This window comes from Triticum urartu, chromosome 7 (assembly GCF_003073215.2).
Source record: "Triticum urartu cultivar G1812 chromosome 7, Tu2.1, whole genome shotgun sequence".
In the NCBI taxonomy this organism is placed as follows: Eukaryota; Viridiplantae; Streptophyta; class Magnoliopsida; order Poales; family Poaceae; genus Triticum; species Triticum urartu.
The window spans coordinates 533,800,520-533,809,565 of NC_053028.1; the positions used below are offsets into that span (position 1 = coordinate 533,800,520).

A 9,046-nucleotide genomic window follows, 5' to 3' on the forward strand; every position below is an offset into this window, starting at 1 on the left:
CGACCCGGCCGGCGCACGACGCAACGCCGAGGCATTCAGTGGCAGCAGGAATCCATCCACTGCATCCCTGGCAAACCTCCCTGTGCTCCATTGCGCAGGCGTCGTCCGGGTGTCCGTCAAGGGCGAGGTTTGTTGCTCTCTGATAAAATTGTACTACTAGGAAAATGTGATATCCTTGCACATCGGTTTCAACTTTCAAGTTTATTTGACAATTCAATGTACCACTGTACAATTTGTCTAGTTAAGGGTGTGGTTAGTCCATAGTTGGGCTTAAGTACTTGCAGTTTACTACGTACTAGAAATTCAGAAAGAAAAATATAAGTAAAAACCCAAGTCGAAAGAAAATTTCCTATGCTGAACCTTTTATTTGATTTTATTTGAGATAGAAGTAGGTTGAACCACAGTTTACATACGCGACCAACATAGATTTACTTGTAAAATGGAGGACGATCCACAACATAACACGATTTCTGTCAAGAAAAATATAGCATTATGTAAAGTAAACTATCCTTAGGTCATCCTGCAGCAGCAACATCTGGGCAAATAGAAAATGATTCTACTTTTGCTCAACCCTGCAGTGCTGAAAATGCTTCTTTGATTGCGGTGACCTCAATGTAAACGTCCTGCATCGAGGGGCGATATTTGGGTGTCTCCGCAGTGCACATGAGGCCAATCTTAACGAGCTCGATGATACAGCTCATTCCAGCCATTTGCTGATGATTTTCTTGGTTTGGACTACTTGCTGCTTCTTCATCTTGGTCCCCATAATAAGGAATGATTCTCGGATCTAGAATCTCACCAATCTTTTTAGGAAATGATTTTTCCACAAAATTGTAAAGGCTCAGGCCATCTTTAAACATCTCATCAGTTGGATGCTTCCCTGTGAGCATTTCTAAGACGATGACTCCAAAGCTGTAAATATCACCCTCGGTAGAGATTTTGCTCCCAAAGCCATATTCTGCAATATGCATAGTTATTGAAACCGTTAATTAACACAATAAAATTGGAGCACAAGAATCAAAATATTTCTGGGGAAAATAAAGTAAAATGTCATTGAGCCTATAAGATATTTTCCATAAATATATTATCCTACATGAAGAAATTCTTACCTGGTGCAATGTATCCAACTGATCCTCTTGGTCCCACTAAGCTCGTAGAACCATCAATCCTAGAAGAAGTATAACTGTGTACAAACTTAGTCAACCCGAAGTCACCAACACATGCGCCCATGACATCATCCAGAAGGACATTGCTTGGCTTCAGATCACAGTGTGTCATAGGAGGCATGCAATGGTTATGCAGGTAATCCAAAGCAGCTGCTATGTCTACTGCTATTGCTATTCTTGAACCCAAAGACAAGGGCCTTTTCAGATGATGCTCGTGGAGTGTTGGATGGAGCCAACTTTCAAGGTTGCCATTAACCATATATTCAAGGAGAAGAGCTTTGAACTCATTTCCTGTCAGGTCACTTGTCGAGCATACTGTGATCACCCTTACAAGATTACGATGATGAGTACTTCTGAGTGCCTGGCATTCAGCAACGAAGCTTTTCGTTGCTCCAGGCTGATCAAGTTTGAAAACTTTGATCGCAACTGCATGTTCTTCAGACTCAATTCTACCTTTGTATACGGACCCATACTTTCCTGAACCAACCAAGTTGGCTAAAGAGAAACCATTTGTTGCTTTCACTAAATCAGCATATGTGAACTTCTTTAACTCCTCGACGGATGGATGATCTTCTTGCTTCGCTTTCTTTCCCTTCTTTAAAAAAATGAGTCCAATACATGATAACATGACTAAGACAAGAGCAGATAATCCCATTATCTTCAGAATGTGGAATCTGTGCCTTTGTTGAGATGCAGCTGTATGGCAAAGTGGCAATCTCAATAGTGGGGAGACAGCACACAACTCTTTGTTCCCTTGGACAAACACCTTGCTTGCATTTTGGAAGATCCCACCAGTTGGCATGGGTCCCTCCAGGTTGTTGAATGACAAATTGAGAAGTGACAGGGAGCTGAAAGCCTCAAAGAAGTCTGGAACTTGACCAGACAAGTTGTTTCGAGAAAGGTCCATGTCACTGATGCCTTTCAGTGCAGCGAAAGATTGAGGGATTCGCCCATCAAGTAGATTACCTTCCAGGTGGAGGGATTCTAAATGGAGGCAGTCGCCCAAAGTTGAGGGAATTTCTCCAGTCAACAGGTTGTTGGAAATATCAAGGGGGGAAAGGTTGATTAATTTGCCAATCTCCACTGGTATATGTCCAGAGAGTTTGTTGTGAGACAGATCAAGACCTTCAGCAAGTGTGGAAATAGTGAACAGTTCTTTTGGTATTGTTCCATCAAATGAGTTGCAAGAGATGTTTAGGGTGAGTAACTTATTGCACTGTGCTAAAGCTACTGGGATGGGCCCGCTCAAATTATTTTGCTGCAAATAGAGCTCACTTAGTTGACCAAGTTTACGAATTGAAAGTGGGATTTGGCCAGATAGCTTGTTTCCTGATAATCTTAGAACGAACATGTTGGAAAGGTTTCCAAGTGAGTACGGAAGGGTTCCAGTAAGCAAATTGTGCTCTATGTAAAGAAGTTTGAGGCTACTAAGGTTCCCTATCTCGTGTGGTATGGTACCAGATATTTTATTTGCTGTCAAGATCAGAGATTCTAAGCTTTTTGGAAGATCGCCTATGGACTTTGGCAGTTCACCTTGTAGGTTATTTTCATCTAAACGTAAACTTACTAGCTTTGTACAACTGGTGAGCGAGTGGAGGAAAGTCCAGTCGCCAGCTTCGAGTTGGTTCTTGCCTAGATTTAGTTCGGTTAAGTTGGGCAAAGACCCAAAATAAGGAACAATACCATGGAATGCATTGTCACAAAGATTAATGCTCTGAAGATTTCTGGCCTTGGCCATTGAAGTGGGAATAATACCTCCAAATCTGTTTCCTTGAACAATGAATGTCTGGATGCTTTGAAGGGTATGGCCAATATTTTCTGGAATTTCTCCTGTTAGGCTGTTAATTCCCATGCCAAGGTATGTGAGTGTTGATATATTGTAGAGAGAGCCTGGAACGGCTCCTATCAAGTTGTTGTAATTCAGATCTAATTTGTCCAAGTGGGGGACTTTACTCAAACTCCACGGAATGCTGCCTTGCAAGTGATTCCCTGCAAGCAAAAGCTCAACAAGGGAAGAGGAGTTCCCTATGGTGGAAGGTATTTTTCCTGTGAGATTGTTGAATGATAGGGACAGAGTTCGCAACGGCGAGATGGGTGAGAAAGGTGGAATAGACCCGGAGAAGTTATTTCTGTTAGGAATATGCAACTTGTATTCCCATGAGGCCATAGGCCGATATATATATATACATGTACAGGTGTGGAACATATGCAGGAAGCCCCCCATACAACGGGATAAATACAAAGGGGTACATGACTTATATTATAACGCTAACACCCCCCTCAAACTCATGGTGGATGAACAACACTGAGTTTGGAGAGATAAAAGCCATGTTGTGCTCTAGTCTGAGCCTTTGTCAGGAAATCCGCCAACTGTAACTCGGAAGGCACATACTGAAGAGCAATAACCTGATCCTGCACAGCAGCGCGCACATAGAAAGCATCAACACCAATATGCTTAGTGAGCTCATGCTTCACAGGATCGCGTGCAATGCTGATAGCACCTGTACTGTCAGATAAAAGCAGAGTCGGTGTAGTGACAGAAACACCAAAATCCTGAAGTAACCACCGTAACCAAGTCACCTCTGCCGTCAAAAGAGCCATTGCTCGCAACTCAGCCTCGGCACTCGAACGGGAAACTGCAAGCTGTTTCTTTGTCTTCCAGGCAATGAGAGAACCACCAAGAAAAACACAGTAAGCAAAAAGTGAACGGCGATCGGAAGGATCACTAGCCCACGTAGCATCCGAATAGGCCTGAAGCTGTAAAGAACTGGAGCGAGGAAAGAATAGACGGTGAGAGATCGTGCCTCAAAGATATCGAATAACACGAAGGAGATGACTATAGTGAACCGAGGTGGGGGCAGAGACAAATTGACTCAGAATATGAACCGGATAAGAGATGTCCAGACGAGTGACAGCTAGATAGACAAGACTGCCAACAAGATGACGATAACGCGTCGGGTCAGGGAGAGGATCACCATCAGTAGCACGGAGGTGAACATTGAGCTCCATAGGAGTCTCAACAACGCGTTCGTCAGTAAGAGCAACACGAGCAAGAAGATCCTGGATATACTTTTCCTGGGATATAAAAAAGCCATCAGAGGTAGAAGAGACTTCAATCCCAAGAAAGTAGCGAAGAGGTCCAAGATCAGACATAAGAAACTGCTCACTAAGACGGGCCTTTACAAAGGCAATATACTCGGGGTCATCCCCGGTGATGATCATGTCATCAACATAAAGAAGAAGAAGAGTCCGACCACGAGGAGAAAGATGAATAAACAATGCTGGATCATGAGCACTTGCTAAAAAACCAGCAACAGTGATCACAGAGGCAAAGCGCTCAAACCAGGCGCGGGGGGCTTGCTTAAGGCCATAGAGAGAGCGACGAAGACGACATACCATGCCATCAGGAACAGAATACCCAGGTGGTGGCTGCATGTACACCTCACGCAGCTCACCATTAAGAAAGGCATTCTTAACATCAAGCTGAGATATAGACCAGTGGCGTGCAGAGGCAACAGCAAGAAGTGTACGAATAGTGGTCATATGAGCCACAGGAGCAAAAGTCTCGTCATAATCACGACCATGCTCCTGCTGAAAACCACGAGCCACAAGACGAGCTTTGTGACGCTCAAGAGAACCATCGGAGCGAGTCTTCACCTTGTAGACCCACTTACAAGTGATGGGACGAACACCGGGAGGAAGAGAAACAAGATCCCATGTGCCAGTGCGCTCAAGAGCAGCAAGCTCCTCTGCCATCGCAAACTGCCATTCAGGATGAACAACAGCATCGCGATAAGACGTAGGCTCAAGTACAGCCGAAAGAGCATATCGACTAGGAGAATAGCGGTCAGGGGGAGGGCGAGGCCAAGCCCGAAGACCATAAGTCGGCTGAGATGAGGAGGACGACGCACCAGAAGTAGATGGCACGTCAGTGGATTTATCCACAACACGTGGACGACGAGTATAATGAAAAGGAAAGGAAGGAAGAGGTGGAATCACTGAAGGTGAAGACGGGGAATGTAGCGGTGATGAAGGTGGAGTTGGGAAATATGTCGGTGATGAAGGTGGAGAGTCATGCGATGAGGGAGGGGAAGAATCTGTAGGAGAGGATGGCATCGGATCTGCAACAGCAGGACGAGGAATAGGAATACTGGGCACAGAGGGAGGCGTGTCAGGAAAAATGAGGAAAGAGATATCCTCCACTGAAAAGGTCGAGGAAGATGGACGCGGGTAGAAAGGACGAGACTCACCAAAAGTTACATCCCGAGAAATACGCATCCGACGACCGATAGGATCCCAACAACGATAGCCCTTATGCTCGTCACTATAGCCTAAGAAGACACACTCAACAGACTGAGCGGTCAGTTTGGTGCGTTCACGAGGGGCAAGAAGAACATAGCAAACACAACCAAACAAACGAAGCGTCGAGTAATCGGGAGAACGATCAAAGAGACGCTCGAAAGGAACACCGCCCTGCAAAGCAGTGGAAGGCTGAAGGTTGATGAGATGGGTGGAAGTGGAGACAGCCTCAGCCCAAAAGTGAGGCGGAAGAGAGGCGGCGATCATCAACGCACGAGCCGTCTCAAGAAGGTGACGATGCTTGCGCTCAGCCACGCCATTCTGAGCATGAGCACCAGGACAAGAGAACTGAGCAAGAGTACCCTGCTCGGCAAGAAATCCACGCAACATCTTGGAGATATACTCTCCAGCAGAGTCAGCACGGAACACACGAATAGGCGTAGAAAACTGAGTGTGAACCATGGCAGCAAAACGCTTATAGATAGATAAGACCTCACTATGAGAAGACATAAAATATATCCATGTGTGTCGAGAGAAATCATCTATAAAAATAATATAGTAGCGATGACCTCCCTTCGAGGCAAAGGGAGCTGGACCCCAAACATCAGAGTGAACAAGGTCGAAAGGACGCTGAGACACGGTCTCGCTATGAGGATAAGGTAACTGGATCTGTTTACCGAGACGACAACCTTGACAGTCTAAAGACACACCGCCGGAGACGGATCCAAGAAGACCGCGTCGAACCAAAGAGGAGAGACGAGAGCCACACAAATGACCAAGGCGATGATGCCACTGCTGAAAAGAGCTGGTAGACAAGGCAACAGAGGCGGAGAGACTGGCGGTGGTAGCAGCGGAGGGTAGGTGAAGCCAGTCAAGCTCCCAGAGACCCTGAGAGTCACGGCGCCGGGGGCCAGCACCAAGGAGAGCACCGGTATGACGGTCCAGAACGGAACAAGAGTCAAAGTCGAGAATGACACGACAACCAGAGTCAACAATCTGGCCACCAGACATGAGCTGCATGGTTAGTCGGGGAACATGAGCAACATCAGGAACATGAAATGAAGTGCTAAGAATGCCCTGGCCAGTAGCCGGGAGAGCGGTACCATCAGCAGTAAGAACATGAACAGGAGAATCGAGAGGTCGAGTAGAGGACAGGGTGGACGAATCATGAGTCATATGAAAAGATGCTCCAGTATCAAGAATCCACAGAGATGTACCTGCTTGTGTAGAAGGTGGTCCCACAATGCCAGAAGAGTCGGTAGCAGAACCAGCAGAACCCGTCGATGAACCAGAGAACACATCTAGCAAGCATCGAAGTCGTGTAATCTCCTGCTCAGTCAAGGGCTCAGCTGAAGAGGTCGACGAAGATGTACCCAGCAACAAAGAGCCGGAGGCAATCAGCAGATCACGAAGTCGGACAATCTCCTGCTCGGTGAAGTATATAGTCGAAGTAGTTGGCACAGGATCACCAAAAAAGTAGCGCCCACCACCATCTGTGGAAACCGCTAGAGGAGGCGGTGTAGCATGACTAGTATCATCTGCAGAGCCCGAAGGTGGAGACGAGAGCGCATGCAGACAAGCCCCAAGCGCCATGGGAAGGCGCATGTGCGAGGCGTGGTCGATGGAGTCATCTGCACCAACAGAGCGGGTGAAAGTCACGAGAGGAGTCGGTGTAGAGCGACAATCACCGTGTGCGGAAGACGACGAAGAACATGACATCACGGTTGGACGAGCACCAAGCACCGAGAGACGGTGCATGTGCGAGACGGGGTCAGTATAAGGGACGCCGTCGAAAGGCAACCGGCAGCAATGCCTAGACATCTGCTCGAACAAAGTGACTTTTTTTTGAAGCCTGTCAGGCTGCCAACCGGTCAAAGCAGCTGATCAGATTAGGAGTAGCAGCTGCACCACGTAGTGGACCAGATCAGGAGCAGCAGCACCACCACGTAGCGGCAGGAAGCAGCAGCACCACGTAGCGGCAGGAAGCAGCAGCTGCACCACGTAACGCAAGACAGAGCAGCATAAGAGACCAGCCGGGCACACGGGCGGCGCGGTGGATGGGAGTAGAGCAGCGGCGGCTGCCTCAGCGGGAGTAGCGGAACGGGTGGAGCAGCGCAGCCGGAGAGGAGAAACGCGGCGGCGTGATTGGATCTGAGCACGAGTTGCGCGTGCGGAAAAAAAACCCTAAGCTCTAATACCATGTTAGGAATATGCAACTTGTATTCCCATGAGGCCATAGGCCGATATATATATACATGTACAGGTGTGGAACATATGTAGGAAACCCCTCATACAACGGGATAAATACAAAGGGGTACATGACTTATATTATAACGCTAACAATTTCTTCCCAAAAGTATGATTTCAAGAGATGGGCTGCTGAAGAGAGAGGGAGGTACGTCTCCATCGAGGTCATTGCTTCCCAAGTCCAGCCATTCAAGTGCTGAACTATTTGCTAAGAGAGGTGGAAAGCCTCCAGTTAGGCTGTTGTTTGCCAGGACGACATAGTAGAGTGATGAGCTGCTTCCAAGTGGGTAAGGAATCTTGTCCGTTAATTTGTTGTTAGGAACATACAGAACTGAAAGCTTAGGAAGCATGCCGAACCCATCCGGAATGCTTCCGTGGAGCGTGTTGCTATCAAGATAAATCTCTGTGAGATTTAGACAGTTGGCCAAACCTGTGGGGATCTTCCCCTGGAGGTAGTTATTCCCAAGATCGATTATCTGAAGGCTAGAACAGGTAGACAAAGAGTTCGGTATTACGCCAGTAAGAATGTTATCTGAAAGGGAGAGCTCGACAAGGTGACGCAGAAAACCTACCTCAGGCGGGATCCCGCCATTCAGCAGGTTATCCTGGAGTTTGATTCTTGCAAGGAAAGTGAGATTACCGATGCAGGGTGGTATTTGGCCGTTCAGATCAAGAGATTCAAGATGAAGTGTTATGATGCGAGATGCGTGCTTCTTGCCACAGGTGACACCGGGCCAACTGCAATACTGAAGGGTATTGTTCCACGAGGCGAGGGCTTCGGTGTTGTTAGAGAGATGGTTCTTGAGACAGAGGAGTGCTTGGAAGTCCTTACCAGATTCATCACCAAGCGTGGTGCCATCGAGTGAAGAAGCAGGGGCAAAAGAGGTCAAGAAAGTGAGGAGGACGGTGGCTGTGAAGAGTGATGAACTGATAGTCCCTACAGATACATGGGCCATTTGTGTGCTACCCACGGTTGTGTATGTTTCTACTGAGTTGTGCCCTCCTACAGATTTTAGCGGTAGCAGTGAGCACACATATTTATAGCGGGGCTAGCTTGGAAGCCTGCCTTCTCTGCACCCCCCATTTGTGAGTAACCGAAACAAGACATTCTAGTTCCCATCATGGGCCTGCCTTCTCTGCACCCCCCATTTGTGTGTAACCTAAACAAGACATTCTAGGTTCCCATCATGGGCAGTAGTGGAAACCAAAGAGCGTTCCCTCGAAAATTCACTCTCAAGGAACGTCTGCTCTATCTCGCAAAAAAAAGGAACGTTAGCTCTATAATTTTTCGTTGTTTTTTTAAATAAGGCGCTTGCAATTTCCACTATTTTTTT

At 47.1% G+C, this 9,046-nt stretch overlaps 1 pseudogene; it reads right to left on the bottom strand.

The window, feature by feature from the left end:
* Positions 1–483: 483 nt before the first annotated feature.
* LOC125525557 lies at positions 484–8,705 on the bottom strand (annotated as a pseudogene).
* Between the last annotated feature and the right edge of the window lie 341 nt (positions 8,706–9,046).